General features: G+C 34.2%; 1 pseudogene; it reads left to right on the plus strand.

The window, feature by feature from the left end:
* The first annotated feature begins 7,574 nt into the window (after positions 1–7,574).
* LOC143550342 (E3 ubiquitin-protein ligase ATL59 pseudogene) lies at positions 7,575–8,224 on the plus strand (annotated as a pseudogene).
* Positions 8,225–17,113: the final 8,889 nt, after the last annotated feature.

Raw genomic sequence — 17,113 nt, forward strand, 5'->3', positions numbered from 1 at the left:
GAGCTTAGATATTGTCATATCAACATTGTACTTTGACTATTTTGGATATATATGAGGATTTGAAAGTGATTCTTGTGTGTTTTCGTCTTTAATGGATTTCGTACATAAAGTAAGGGTAGATAATATTACACATCGATCCTACGTCATTACACGTCATCTTTCAATGTTGCATTGATGTCAATGAACCAAGTTTTAGTGTAAATTGTAATGTACTATGAGATATCAGAATTTGAATTGCTCGCTTTGACTTTCTGGTTTTTATCAATTTCGACTCTGACCATTAAGTCAAATGAACTCATTCGTTGATATTCATCCGTTACACAATTTCTTGTCATTCGTTTATCGTGATTAACGAATGACCTCATTCGTTGATTGTCTAATGAATGAGTGCCCATATTTCCTAACGAATGTGAGATATATTAAAGAATGAGTATATTCGTTAAATATATTAACGAATGTGTCTATTCGTTAATTATGTTAACGTATGAGAACTATTTTCATTCGTTAAACTCTTAATTTATAAAGAATGAGGAAAAATGAATCAATTTTAATAATATTTCAAGTATTAACATGCTTGTGTGTGCAGAAATGGTTGATAATCAACTTATTAATGTTCTCGAGGGTGGACAAGCTCAGCCTAGATTTCAAGAAGCTCATGTTATTCAACAACATATTGAGTAGTCTGTTGTCAATCCCGAGGCACAACAAGAAGAACTTGTTAATCGTTTGGTAGATTATAAGAAGCATAAAATTTGTGCTTTCTTGGGTCAGAACTTCTTCGGGCGTGCGATGTTCAGTGATGTAATTATGTTCTTGAGAAGATCAAGAATTACCATGCTATCTAAACAAACCTTCAGGTGCATTACATTATTATAAGACCATTTTGGGAGATTGCTAGATATGTGGCTGGGAAAAACCACATTGTTGCTAAAATACAAAGGAAGAAGATAATTGTTGATGTTGAGATCATTCGTAAAGTATTGGATTTTGGTGATAATACTGATTGTGTTTACGAGTTCGATAAGGAGTTGATACGAGGGTTATTCGGAAGGTTAATGCATAATGGAGATTTGAACAAGTCCATGTACAACAAGGCCAACCTTTGCGAGCAATACAAGTATCTACTACATATACTGATTCATTATTTGGGTGGACGTAAAGGTGGGTTTGATGAATGCAGAGTCATGTTGTAATTGGCCTTTGTTGCATTGGTGTCGTGCAAACCTTTTAATTTCTCGGAGATGGTGTTTTATCACCTAAAGGAGAACTGTACCACAAGGACGAACAAGTTCTTAATGTATCCTAGTTTTCTACAGATGATCATAAATCATTTGGAGCATACTCTTGTCAATGACCCAGAGATTCTAGATGATCTTGTTAAATTAGATCATATTAATGAAGATACAATGAGGAGGATTCAAGTTTACCAAGGTAAAATTGCGCAGAATGGTGATGGTGATGGTAATGGTAATGGTGGTCCTGATGGTGGTGATGGTGATGATGGACACGTAAGCATAAAGCGAAGGGAAAGACTGTTGCGGTTGATACACCAAAGCCTAAGCAAACCAAGAGGGGTTCGGGTGTATTTATACAAGAGGCGCAACCACAAGTTCCAAGGGTTGTTATTTCTACTCATGTTACTTCAGTTGTTACTACTCCACCTACACCGGTTGCTACTACTATTCCGATGTAACGCCCGTCAATTTACGGTTTAAAGATTTAAAGTTGTAAAGTATGTATAATTCTCGGGACTTAACCGACACTTCTTGGAATCCTTCTCTTCATCCCGGTACGTTATAACCTTTAACCTTTCAACCAAAATGTTAATTCTTTATAATTGGAGGGACTAGATGTGAAAATTGTTTATAACATAAACAACCTAACCCTAACCCACTCTAAAACCTGCGATCGGCAGCTTCCAAGACCCCTCCCCCCTGCAATTGTTCTTTATCCAGCCAAGGTGTGAGCGTTAAACACCAATTAAAGGTTAGTACTATGATTCCCCAAGTCCTATACACCTTAATTGATCATATTAACGCGCTTATTGGTCGTTAAGGTTAAGTTTTGATGATAACAGTTTGCTGACAGATTCGTATACGTTTATTGTAGGGTCTATAACGCGATGATAATCCATTGTTTTTTATCGATTCTTGATTCCATGATATTCTAATTTGAGTCTAGTTTCCAGAAAGGTATAATACGTAATTTTTGGACGATATTTGAATGGTTTTTATGAATTTATAAAATCGAGTGTCAAAGCTGATGCGGGATGACGGATTCTGGCCTGTCTTCCCGACGTCATAACCTTTTTTCGACAGGTTCAAATGGGTTGGTTCCACTTCTGAAAGTTAGTATTTTGAGTTAGGAACCAAACCCAATTGGAATCGTTTAATTTGGTTTGGTAATGAATTTTATAAAAATAAAACCATTTTGTTGCGCACTGAAATAGCTGCACGTACCTTACTGTGTTGGAGGAATTTTTATAATTTTTGTGTCCAATAGAAAAATATAATAAAAATATTTTTATAAACCTAAGACATCTATCAAATTCTGGTAAAAATTTAATAATTTATTTCAAAGGTTATCCTATGTAATTAAATGCATCTTCGCATGCTAAAATCTACACGTTTTACTCGTTATTAATCGATAAGTTCGTTTTAGGCTTAACCGGTGGATTTGGTTAGTTGAAAGATTTTAGGGGCTGAGGTAAGGTTGTTAGGCCTTTGGCCAAGTTGTTGGGCCTTGGTCCAAGTGTTGGGCCTTGGCCCAAGTGTTGTTAGGCCTTGGGCCAAGTGTTGGGCCTTGCGCCAAGTGTTGGGCTTGAACGGCCCATTAGGCAAGAGTGTTCTTACGGTCTACTTTAGTAACACGTTGTGTATACTTTACAGGCCCTTGCTTGTGATTGTGCACTTAGGGATTTCCTAGCTCGTTGCAGGTGTTCGATTGATTTCAGGTGAGTTCTTGATGCCCCGTTTAACTCTTTTTAAGTTTTGGGCTAGCATGCACACCTAAGTGTTTTTCTTACTTGATGAAATGTTTTGAATGGTTTTACATAGGCTTGCTAGTATCGGTAGGCCTTGGAATGTTATAGAATGTGTATGTATATATATATTTATATATATTTAGAATGGCCAATATTTGGTGAATGTTGTAGTCGTCTCGACTATTGAATGTTGCGTATGCCTACTTTGTGTTTGCATGCGCCGAATATTACGTGTTTGGGTTGTACGTTTTCTCGGCCCTGAATGTTATATATATATATAGGAATGCACGTATAGAGATGCTCATACGTAAGAATGACTATTTATTGAATGTGGTAACCTAACCGATGTATTTCCGTTTACCGTTTTAAAACCGTTGGAATGATTATTTAAGACTTTTGTTACTTATTTAAAACTTGAACTCACTCAACTTAAGCTGACTTTGTGTGCATGTTAGTTTGAGTTTCAGGTTAGGAAGATGATGCCTTATCGCTTGGACGTGCACGAAGCTACTTGGACGGTGAAGGGCATACGGGGAATGAAGATTTTATTATTAAACATTTATTTTTAAAAGTTTTTATTTAAAGATAATTATGTTGATTTTGGGCAAAATTCCCGAGTTTTGGGAACTCATTTACTTATTTACGTTTTCCGCCGAATTATACTCTGTGATGCTTATTTTAATGAAAAGAATTGTTTTCAAGTTTAATTATTTTTACGAGTGTTTTGAATGATTACCAACTGTGGGGTTCCCAGGGTTTGGGGCCTTACATTCGAGTACACCGAATGTACATTAATGACAACTACTTCTACAGATTCGCGCTTCATGTCTATTCCAAGATATGCTTTATCTCCTATGCCTTCTCCTCAACAAATTCTGGCTACTACAAGTCCAACTGTACCTGAAAGACCATTGCAAATGCCAAAAATGTTTCATTTATGTCATTTAAAAGACCTCAAGGCCCAATGCAGCTAATTCATCCAAACTTTTACAACTTTCCTGTGCAACATCAAATGTTCCAATTAATGAATCTGATACATTTATAGAAGAATCAAATGGTTATCCATCATTTTCAAGAAACTATGAGGGCAGATCAAAGACAGATGATGAGGTCTCCAATTTTTGCAAAGGGAGAATAGAGAGCTGAGAGCATTGGTTGCTGCTCAAGGGAGAAGATAGAAAAGCGGAATGAAATGATTCTTCGACTGACCTGCAAAGAAGATATGCTAAAGAAATTGAAGGATCTGGATCGTGACATGGATCCTGAGGCATGCAGTTTTGATCAGCAACCAGGTGGTTCATCTGGTAATGTACCTGCTAAGGGGGAGTCAAGCTAGAAGGAGATATTTATCATGACTCAACTGAAGTGCACCTTGTTAACACTTTGAAAGTCAAAATGGTGTTATTTTTTTATGAGAATGGGGTTGCAATGAACATGGTGGATGCGGATGAGATATAAGAAGGCGAGTTTGTTGATCACTCGTTAACAAAAGAACATATCGCCTTGCTTCTTAATTTAATAAAGAAGATTTGAAAGAATTGGAGAAACGGGAAGATGTGGAGATTGAGGACATAGAGGAAGTCATATTTGATAACAGTGTTCCATATGGGAATACTAATTTTTATGATGTGGATATGAAAGATGTGACATCTGAGGAATACCCAAACATGTATACTCAATTTAATTCTGATGATAGGATTCCATTTTTCACGACAGAACATTTTGAAGCAGCCGAAGAACATCTAAGTAAAGGAAAAGAGAAGGTAACTGAACCCGAGACACGATAGACTTCAGATGGTATGTTTAAATATAATGAAAAGAAGATGAACAAGATGATCGAGTCGTTGCGGTATGCTAAAAAGAAAGATTATTTACAATCTAAGATCCGCAAGACTGCATATCAGATGAAGAAGTTTGTTGTTGTGAAGACGGTTAAAGGTAATATTGTTTCGTGGATGTACGAACCGGAGCTTAAAGTATGTATCGTGAAATGGGAGAATGGAACTCAGTACTTCAAGCATATTACTGATGTCTTACCATGCCAAGACGGGATGTTCGTACGTTGCCAAATAGACCATGCATGAACAGAGGTGATAATCAGTTGGCAGATTGGTTCTATCTTCATCTTCTTCATGAAATAAAAGATTTTTCAAGTTCTTTAAGCCGTAGGTGCCAACCAGGAAATATGTTGATGAAATTGATCCACACACCGGCTAGAGAAAATTGGTGCTTAAAGTGAAGCCATCGCATACGTTAAAGAAAGTTCTTTTAAAGACTTTTTCCCAAAGTCTTTACAAGAGATTCAATCGGTGGTACTATGATGACAAGACTGGTGAAGCCGTAATTGTATTGGGTTCAGGATTGAAAACGGATTTCATTAAAGTTATTGATCCGATGTGGTTGGTCAACATGTCTGAATCTGATAGTGACATGTTATATGATAATTGGATCAGATGGGCGCACAGTAAAGATAACGAGAAAGCTATGCAATTCCAACGAGTCATTCGGGTTTGTCGTGCATTTGGAATTCATAGTTGTGTAGATTGGAAGACCAACAGATTTCAAGTATGAAGATGACAAAGCTCGAGACGAGGGGGAGTTTGTTGATACATCATTTAGCGTCTCGATCTTTGCTTAACGTATTTTGGAGAATAATTTAATGTATAGGGGTATTTTGGTAACATTATGTAGGACTCATTCGTTAGAGTTATGATAGCGAATGAGTCTGTGGCTTTTGTGCTTCATTCGTTAGGAATATTAACGAATGGAAGGTAACGTATGTGTATCATTCGTTAAGGATTGTTTAACGAATGACTTAACGTATAGGTAGCGAATGGGAGGCTCATTTGTTAGGTATGTCTAACGAATGAGGCACAAATAACCCCTCCCCTACATATACCCCTGTAACATATTGTAAATCAACAAAGTTCTTATTTTACACATTTGTGCCTCGTTACTCTACCAAAATTCTCTCTCAACACACACACTTAACGTATTTATACCTAACGTAATCATATCGAAGACTGGATCTTAATCAATTGAATCATACATGATTCACCAAACAAAAGTCAAACTTTGGTCAAAAGTCAAACCTTTCGGTCAAAGGTCAACAAAAGTCAATTTTTTGTCCAAAGTCAAACCTTTTGGTCAAATGTCAACAAAAGTCAAAGTTTGTCAAAAGTCAAACTTCGGTCGAAAAGTCAAACCTGGGTCAAAAATTCAAGCTTGGTCCAACTTGGTCAAACACAATAAACAATCAATGGGATTGTTTAGACATTAAAGGTTCTAGGAACCATCACACATCAAAAGTACAAGTCCTTTATGACAATCAGATGGGATAATGAGAAACAAAGGGCGTGTTGTTATATGATGTTCTTATAGCTAATGAAGAAGATTTCAAAGTGCTGATAAACCTTCCACTTGAAATGGAAGATGGTGACACCTTAGAGCTTATTTCTTGAAGTAATTCCTTAAGTCAGAAGCAAAAAGGTTGTTAAAATAATACAGTGGATCCTTTTTAAGTAAATGTTTTTGGTATCATCAATCCTAGAGGAGATTATTGTAACCTAGAAAGGACGGATGACCAGAAACCAAACAACTGATTAATATTAGTTGTTCTCCACTATGGTGAAATGATAAAATATTGCTCTCAAACAGCTGATAGCAATCTACTAATGGAACTACTGAAGACAATTGTCACACCCACAAATTTCCACTAATAGAGTTTTACTGCGAGGCGTGCAACATACTAGGATCTAGCTCATTCGTTATACCAAAAAAACCAAATTAAAATATTCAAAACATTTATTTAAGTCTCATTCAAATATCAGAACACAAAATCTAATCCAAACAAATTAAAAGTGTCGCGGAAGCGTTACAGTGAACCAGACCGAATGGTGAAAGGGGTCAACCTTTTTTGTTTGGTTTTTATGATTGGATAGGTTTTAGTGGTTTATTAACACCCCTGTAAATCTATAATAAAGGTGAGATTGAGGTATATTTGATTGAATTTGTTTATAACTAGTTTTTCTGTCTGGCGTGTTGGTAGGAATAATGTGTTATCTTTTCTATTACGTTTTCACCCCTTATATTGCAAATAATAAATATTTTAACCTATTTATTTATTTATTATTCAATTCGATATTCTCAGATAACTTGCGTTTGTTTGCTTTAAAAAAAACTCTAAATACGCAATTGTGTTTTTTTTACTCGACCATCTAGTACAAAATTTATTGAAAACGGAGTTATATTAAATAAAAATAAATTAATAAAGTATTATTTATCATAGGCAATACAAACGCTGTTACCGTAACAATATTATGATGAATGGAACCGATTTCAATGAAAAATTGAGATTATCCTACTCTTTACCGATATTCGTTTTTATGGTTTTCCAAAACCGTGATAATTATTCTTGTTCTCCAACTTATATTAAAAAAAAAGGAAAGAAAAATAGGTTTGGTGGTACTTTGTAAAAAAATAAAGTTGATCTGGTGCGGAATAAGAATAGGCTGCTGCTGGTCAAGTGAGAGTCAAAACAAAATGGCAGCGGCATTGATGAAGTGAGATGATTTGGCCACACACAGTCCAAATGGCTTGTTCATCAACGGAGAGTAGTTGCTGGGATTGGAGGCGGGCATTATCAGCTGAAATGAAGCTCTTCCGAGGGCTGGCGTTGGCTTTCACTCTCGCCTTCACCTTGCTCCTCTACGGTAGCATATTAGTTTCTAGGGTTTTGTTTTTTTCAATTTCAAATTTATGAGATCTATCTAATCTATAGGAGGAGCAGCAGCAGGCTGAATTAGGGGTGAAGAAGGAATTGAGGGAGATGCTGCCTGTTATTGTCTTCAACGAGAGCTTTTCTGTTACTGATACTCTGTCTCTTTCTTTCTTTCTTTCTTGTTATTTCTTTATTATTAGGGCTCTAAACTGAAGAGTATTATTATTATTATTATTATTTATATCATTTGCAGATGTTCACTATGCCTTGGGGACTACCAGGCAGAAGGTAGGCTGCAACAGATACCCGCTTGCAAGCACGCCTTCCATGTCGACTGCATCCACAACTGGCTTTCTACTCATACCACCTGCCCCCTTTGTCGCCTCTCTCTTCTCGCTTCTTCTCCAACTCAACCGCCACCAACTAACGACGCCGTAGCTACTGATCCTGAAAACACTACGGGTACGTCTATTCAGATTGAAAGTTGTGGCCAGTCTTCGGTAGATCCTGTAAGGCAATGAGCTCATAAATTGTTTTGATATAGAATATGAATCTTTGAATAAATACTAGTTAAGGTTATTGGGCTTACAATGTGTCCGGATATACGTGTATTATGTAAATTTTGGTTTTCCTCGTTTAAATGCGTATCCATTTGGATATGATTTATCTATCTGGTTTTGGTGGAGTTTATCCGAAAGGGATGAAATATCACGCAAGAAAGTAAATAGATAAAAGACGATAGGGGTGTAAACGAGCCAGGCTGAGTTCAGGCTCGTCTAAGTTTGAGATTGGCTTGTTTAGTTTACCAAAGCTCGAGCTCAGCTCGTTAATAGATTTTCAAGCTCTTGCCCAACTCATTTACTTTTTTATCAAATATTTAGTTATGTGTGTGTATATATAGTATACATGTATCTATAATTATAATTTTTTGTGTATAACAGAAAAATATATATTATTTCTTTATATTTATTATCATTTTGTATATAGTAACATTTTATTTTGTAGATATATATTTATTATGTGAAATTATGATGCTATATTGATAGGCCCGCAAGCTGAGTTAATCTTGGTATGTGAACTGTGAAGCTTGGGCTTGACCTCATTTATTAGATGAACTCCATCCTGAGCCTGCATAAGCTGAGTGCTTGTCCGCTCAAATTCATCTTGAATTTACACATCTGGAAAAACAAAAACAAGGAACGCGGGATTTATGCTGTTTTGTTTGTGCGTAGGCTGCATTTAGTGTTGGTGGCATCGGCTATACCAATGCTTGGCATGCTATATTTCGTTTAAATTGGAATACCGGACTTGTGACCGATAGTTTCGAGTTGTTATGGGAGTTGATTTGTACACCAAGATAATTATTCGTACACCACTTAACTGATGATTTAACAGTATTCTGTAGATGTAACATATTTTATTACAAGATTTAGTAATTTGAAAACATTTTTTGTATTGAAACCACATAGAATTTGTTAGTTTTAAAATGCTTCCAGGTTACTTATAAAGGTTTTGAGAGAGGATAAAAGACAGACAGAAAATATATGGTTATTTAAAGCATGTTTATAGTTGGTTTGGTTCAGCTATTTAATGTCTATAGTTGGTTCTTAAAAACTTTTAACTTCACAATAGAATCTCAATGCATACCTCTAAACCAATATTTTTAGAACTCAACAGCCATCGAACAGATTGCTTTACGAATTCATTGGTCAGTCTAGTTAGATCAGATTTAAGAACTGAATGATGGACTGAATAATATAAAAACTAAAACTGTAAGCATATCTAATAACCAAATATGGAAATGAATAGCCCTCTATAAGATAGAAAACCAAATATCATTTGTGATATAGTATCTAGCATAAGTTTCAAAGTTAAGTATAAACACATGATTAGTCCTATATAAACACATGATTACTTCTATATAAGATAGAAAACCAAAATATCACTTATGATTTAGTATCTAGCTTAAGAATTCTACAAAAATACAATGCTAGTGTGTTAGTGATGGTTTCAAAACTGTAGAATTAGAAAGCCACCACTAACAGAAATGGTTGTGAAAGAGTAAAAGTGAGTTTTTTTTTTCTTTTCTAAAAGGGAGTAACAAGAGCCTGAATTATAAGTACAAGATACAAAATCATAAAACAACAGAGCTTGAATTATTAGAAGACAATAACAAATGCTAGATACAACATCATAAAACAATATATTGGCAGAATTACTAGAAAACATGACTTACTAAAAATTTGAAAATATCTACAAAATCAAGGTTATAAAAAACGTTAAAGTTGTTTTCTAACTTTCTTTTTAGAGCGATCAAATAAAATTTCATTAACCGTCAAGCAGCATAGCAAGTTGCTAACCAACCTGGATGCAAAAGCCTCCTAATTAATACAAATGAACAAACAAGGAAAGAAAAGAAAAACGGCTACAGTTGCAACCCCCTGATGTACACCCATTGTTAAAAGTTAAAAGAGCTATATTTCCCTCACGTTAGTTCCGCCAGTGTCGATCTATTCCAGATCCAAAGCCATCCCAACGCTTTTATGTTGCTAAAAGCGGTATTAAAGCTCTGTGGTCTACCATTAAACACCAAGTCATTGCGTGTGCTTTATAGACACCACATCGTGACCAAAGAAACCGAATGAAGTGTTTTCGCCTTTTGTTTGGCAAAACCCATAATAAACTTGTAAATATCCAAAGTGTCGTGAACACTACTACACCATTGGGAAACAACTTGCCAAATTGTTTGTGAGGAGGTACACGATACCCAAACATTTAAGCAGAAAATAAATAAAAAATTAAATAAAATTATGTAAGTGTTGGGAAACAAAAGCCTATTAATTACACTGAATATGCATGTTATCATATAGTAGAGAGAAAATAAGATGTAGAGAAAAGGGAGAAGTTCTTATTCATTGAGATATCAAATACCAAATACAAGAGCCACTATTTATAGAACTAGAACATTAATACAAACAAAATGAAATATAGAGGTTATGAGTGTGGAGAGTCACTACATTGTGATGCAATTATAACACTCCCCCTTGACTATCCACGTGATGAAATAAGATAGCGTATTATACGCTTGATGATGTTGTCTCGTTAAAAACCTTGTTAGAAAAACCCAGACAAAACCATAGCTAAGGGAAAAAGAGTGCAACACGTATAATACCCCCCCTCATTTATACATCCTTTAAGTGACGTGTTCTGATCTTCCGAGAAACGTTACCTGAGACTTTTGTTGTTAATAATTCACCACTTGATCTTGAAGCACATATTTTCTTGTATCAAATAATAATGTGTTATCTTCATATATGATTTGTAGCGTCTCATCTTTTTTCAAACTCAATTCCAAACATGCTCTTATAACTCAAAAGTAATTCCACCATATATCTCAATTATCACATGCATGCATACTTGCATTTCAACTTTCAAACTTAAGTAGAGTTTTTATTTTTCTTATAGATTCTTCTTATAATTTTTTTCTAAACCAAATAAATATGAGTATATACAATAAACTGATTAGAGGTGATTACTCGTTTTAGCTCAATTTTAATTTTATAATCATTAAAATCTATGTATGAACCAATTAAGTGTTATATTCAATGAAAGTGTAGGAAATATTAATATGATAATATGTATATTTTAGACCACAACAACAATATAGAAAATACGAGAGAACAATAAATTATTGTGTCAAAAGATTGTGTTACGTCACTTTTCTAATTTTATATTTTGTTCTCATATATGATCAATCCCTCGGCCACTTTTGGTGGTCGATCTCATTATTAACATGAATATCATTAAAATTTTTATGGTCGATCTCACTATTAATATGACCATTATTACAATTTGCTAATTATAGCCAAGATCACTATTAATACAGTTATACAACAACACAGGTAATATTACATTCACTTCACGAAATGAAGTAGATCAGAAAAGTTTAATGGTTGTATTGCTTTCTTGGACCCCAAGAACATGAAAACATATCAAACACTTCGTATTGAAGTGTGACAATTAAAAATATTCTTATTTAATTGTTCTTCACAAATAATTTCTCATAAATATCAATTGAGATAGTAATTAATCATGTAATATTTATCGGTCTAAAAATCACGACCACCTATAAGTAAATAATAAGATTTAGAGAGCACGACACTTTTGGTGTCATGTATATATTTATACTTTTTCATGAGAGTGATGATAAATCGTAACTTTGGTTTAAACTTTCTATAATTCATAACTTTGGTTTAAACTCTCTATTCAAAACCATTTGTATAAATAAATAGTACTAAATGTTTGGACTTGAATATTGATGTATAGCAAAATGCTAAAAGTTAAATCTTTCGTTAATCAAAAGTTGGATGATTTGAGCCCGTCCACTAATCTTACTGTCAACCTATAGCCCAAAGATTATTGATTATTTGAAAGTCAACTGAAGTGTATGATTTAAACTTAGACCCAACAAAACCCGTTCTTTTCAGCCTATTACCGCGTTATGTAACTGTTAGTTATCAGAATTTGATTGTTTATATTGTACCTATATGCAATAATGGGATCTGAAGTGGTGTTTGAATTTGTGTTTTCACTTTTCATAATCAAATATTTGTGAATTTGGAATATTTTGATGTAACACGCCATTCATAATCAATAATGATCATTTTTTGAATGGATTTCTTGCACCTTCTTTGGTTCTTGGAATGAACCCCCAGGGGATGAGATCTGACGACCAACTTCAAATAGATGAAGCAATTGATATAAGGAAGTCAGTTGGGGATTGATTCATAACCGGTGTATCGAACTTTTTAATTTCCTGTAAACAGTTAATAATGTTAATAACTGTATATTTCCACTTTAATAACCGTTATATTTATTATACCCTCACCGCCGGCCATTCACTCATACGATTACCATTATCCTCCAGCGATGCATTCAAGAGGCGATTAACACGCGACCTTAATTGCTCCGTTCATATACCACTAAATTGCAACCTGCATTTAATTCTTGAATCATTTCTCACCAATCAGTTATGGAGGGTCTGTTCACTTGAAGAGTCAGTCATCCATTACCACCAGATGATTGCTAAAAGTACAATTTGTCTCAGCCCCCCCCCCCCCCAATCGCATCATCAAAGCCAGCTAGGTACGCATTCTTCTTATCCAGTTAATAGATTTTTTTTCCCATTTGAGGGTCTTCAGTTTCTAATTTGGTTTTTGGTTGTTATAGATTGTAAATTTTGTTTAATCCATAGCTTTTTCGAGAATTCGACATGACAGCAGTGTTCAACACAAAAAACTGGTCATGTTGTTAAGTTGCAGTTGTTCAGGTCCTGAAAGCATTCTTATTTATGAATATCTACTTATGTGAGCCTCGACCACTTTTTTTTTTGGTAAGTTTAATATTGTCAACAATTATGTTTCTTTTGAAAGTTTGTCATCTAATTTCAAAAATGTGTAACTTTTAGTATTTTGTAATACATCTAATGAATTTGTAAATTTCTATAGATACCACAAGGGAGTGAACTTAAACTGAGAAAAAAGATAAAATATCAACACTAATACAGCTGAAGGCCTTGTGGCTTGTTCACCTTCATGAAAAATACCAAATGTCGGATTATTTATAGGGATATTAGAGCTGCAATATATTATTAGACTTGGAAGTTTCATGCTAAAATAGCTGATTTTGGGTTGGCCTGATCTTTGTAAGAGCCACATTAGCACCATGATTGCAGGAAAATTGTAAGTACATTAATTTCCTCTTTTAAAAGTTTTAAATTAGCAGCTAATATTTTTAATCTTTTTGTGACCTCGACAGAGGATTTATTGGTAAAGAGTACCTAGCCCATGGTCGGTTTACCGAAAAAGCAGATGTTTATAGTTCTAGAGGTGGTCACTGGAATATAATAAAACAACAAAAACAAAAACACAAAATACACCGACAGCTTAGTTGCTATCGAAAGCATAACATTTTTTTTCGTTTTTTTTATTTTATTGAGATATTGTATGCATCATTCACATTTCAAAACCCATTGCTACTCATGTGGAATTTTCTTTAAAAATCATTGAAAAATTGTCAAACGACAACACTAACTATAGCCTAAAAAGCCTTTCTGCATTGTTGTTCTCATTTAGGTGTGGTCCGACCAAACCGGACGGGTTAGGTAGGCGTGACAAGTCAGACCAACTGGTTTTTTTACCGATTTTGATCATTAACTTGTATTTCTGATTTTTTATAATGATAAAAGCGGTTCATGAAGTGAATTTGTGAAAATGACTAAATATTCTGAGAATGGAAAGGAATTTATAAATAAAAATTAAATTCCCAATTTTAAGTTCCAAAGTGGAATGAAAAGGAAAACGATAAGTTTGTTTTGGCACGATATAGAGTTTAAAATGAAATTGCCTTGCTATCACTATCGTTTTGGCATATTTGTCATTTAACAATTTCCCCCAAGTTCTTGTTCAAAACTGGCATGTACGAAACTGATACGTGAATACTAATCATTCTGCGTTATTTACATTTGAAACAGGTGTGGAATCATTTCCAGCAAAATAAGACGTAATCTTCAACCCAAGCTTAATCATAACACCAATTACCAAAAAAGAGCCACCACAACCTATACAAGTAAGTTTGCACTCAATGAGAATGCCATGGAACTCAATGAGATCACACAAAAGTTACATCACTACTTTTACTTTAGCACTGATGATTCTTGTTCAATTGCCAGTTAACCACAGTCATTTCTATCCTAGGAAATTAACCATGTTTAGTTTCTAAATCAACTATTTGTGGTTAGGAAACAAATGTCAACTATGTAATTGAGATCTTTTTATGTGGAAGAAGGAACTTCCCTTTTTTGTTAATTATTTTTTCATGTTATCTAAGGACTAAAGTTTTGATATGTTAACAATAGTTGTGTACAAGATTTGTTCAAAGGGTAGTCACCTTGTTTTTGAGATTCATAATACACAAATATTGTTTATTTGTATTACACTAGGCGACGACACGCAAAGCCGAAGTGACACAAGCTTTTCAACCCATAAAGTTAAACCAGTTATAGTTCATATCGTTTATTTTTTTGGTATTAGTTTCTGTGTACACGCCGTGAAGAGCGGGCTTACCCTATTTATTTGTTGTCTCGCCGTCAACAACCTATCCTACTGTTGTCTCCTACCATTAAATTTTACCGTCGGTGACCTATTCAGTTGTTCTCGCCTTTAGTTACATTAATTAGTTGCCCAAAAAGGTACTCATACGTACAATTGTATCAACAATTAAAGATTAAAAATATTGTGACTTGTCATGATTTAGTTATTTTATTAAAAATATTTATAGGCCATGTGTAGTTTACTTATAGATCAAAAAGCAAGATAACCAACTTATATATGCATTCTTTTTACAAAATATTTCATAGAATATAATACATGTGGCAAGCAAGATTAAGTGACAACATTAGTTTAGCAAGTTTATATCTTATATTATGTTTAATTATAGTAAATATACATTATAAGTTTGGTAAAAAGAGTTTTTTTTCAGTTCCATTAGTTTAGTTTAAAAAGGAACACACCATAATCTAAACCCATATCTTATATAGTTTTACTTGGATCCAAATATTTTTAGAACTTTTGCTTTTCCCACCAAAGATCTTAAATACCTCCATACCCAAGTATAGTTTAAAAAGGTGCACAATAACCAATCGAAATACTACCAACCGAATCCTCATTGCCTTCCCGTCGTAACGTGCGGGCTCTCTTACTAGCATATATATATATATATATATATATATATATATATATATATATGTGAGATCAAGAGAGAACCATTTTAAAAAGAGAACTAGAAAACTCAATTCGAAACTATAGACCTAAAATGATCAAGGGCCGAAAAAAGAAAGGCTTTTTAAAGAAGGGAGGGTAATAATGGAAATTAAGAAAAACGATGAAACTTCCTGCACCATCGTTTCCTTGTCTCACTCAAACTCCACACTTTCTCTATTTGGCGACCATGGAGCAAAAAACTAGGGTTTGTGAAGATTGACAATTCGATCTGCTAATTCATCTAATTGGGGACATAATCAAGCAAAAACCTGAAGAACACAAACAGTTAAATGATTGTAACCTTTGATTTGCAATATTTTTTAGTGTCAATTGGGTGTATTATACACTAATCGAACACAATCAGAGAGTTTCACATTCGATAGGCTCTGTTTTTATTTTTTTTAATCGATTAACGATATATCATAGTTGAACATTAATTCGTAGACTGATATAAATGAAACTATGAACGATATACATATTGACCAGTTCATATATTTTACATGATTTTTCAAGTATTACATATATGTATTACGGAGGTACTACATGTATATCCTGTGTTGATGCATTACATATACGCAGTTCTGATGTATTGCATATATGCATTACATACATGTAGTTTGATTGTCGTTCAATTCACACATTATCAGTGCCAATTAGGTGTCAGCCGTTCGAGCAACTAATTCTTCCTATCAATCGCGAAATTAAGAAGGAAATTTAAAAATACTAAATAGGCACATACTTGTAATTGTTCAATTCACACATTATAAGTCTAAATTAGGTGCCTTATATGCTTATAGTGTAGTTGCTCTGTTTTTTTTTTGTTTTTGTTTTTTTTTTTTTTTTGTAATGAACAACTTAGTGTCGACGAATATAACTTTTTTTACATGGATTATTAATGAAAGTTATAAACGAGCATATACGTATTATTAGATATTGATATCAGTTTACGCCCTGCTTGCGGTGCGCGCATATAATGTATATATGTGTGAACCCTCGGGTGGGCAAAAGTAAAAATTGCACTAATTTTGACGTTATTTTACTAATCTCGTGAAAATAACGTTAAAAGTGGCGGAAGGTTTATCAGGCATCATGTGGTGGCGTTGATAGCCGAAAGACAAGGGCACATGCACCGATCAGCCGGTGTCCCGATGATTGAGTGCTATGTGCCTTATGTCCAAGGCTTGATGCAAAACTACTATCGAGCCGGGGGTCTCACCGGAAGCAGCCTCTCTATCCCTATGGGATAGAGGTAAGGCTGTCTACATCTTACCCTCCTCAGACCCTACCATAGCATTGCTATTGGTGGGATATACTGAGTACGATGATGATGATGATATCAGTTTAGCTATCTTGATTGATTTGTCGAATACTATATATATATTTAATGCATAAATTTTGTATTTTTACTGCATGTTTTAGTTATATTGCATATATGTAGTGTTGAACGTAGTACTATAGTGTCGAGAAATATTAAGTTGTACACTAATTATAGATGAAAGCTATGAACGATGCACACACTAATACTAGTTTGTGTATTTTTACATGATTTGCCAAGTATTACGTATATGCATTGCATAATTGATGCATCAC

Source organism: Bidens hawaiensis, unplaced genomic scaffold (assembly GCF_021521415.1).
Source record: "Bidens hawaiensis isolate Kalapana, Puna unplaced genomic scaffold, B.hawaiensis_p1.1 tig00016014_1, whole genome shotgun sequence".
NCBI lineage: Eukaryota > Viridiplantae > Streptophyta > Magnoliopsida > Asterales > Asteraceae > Bidens > Bidens hawaiensis.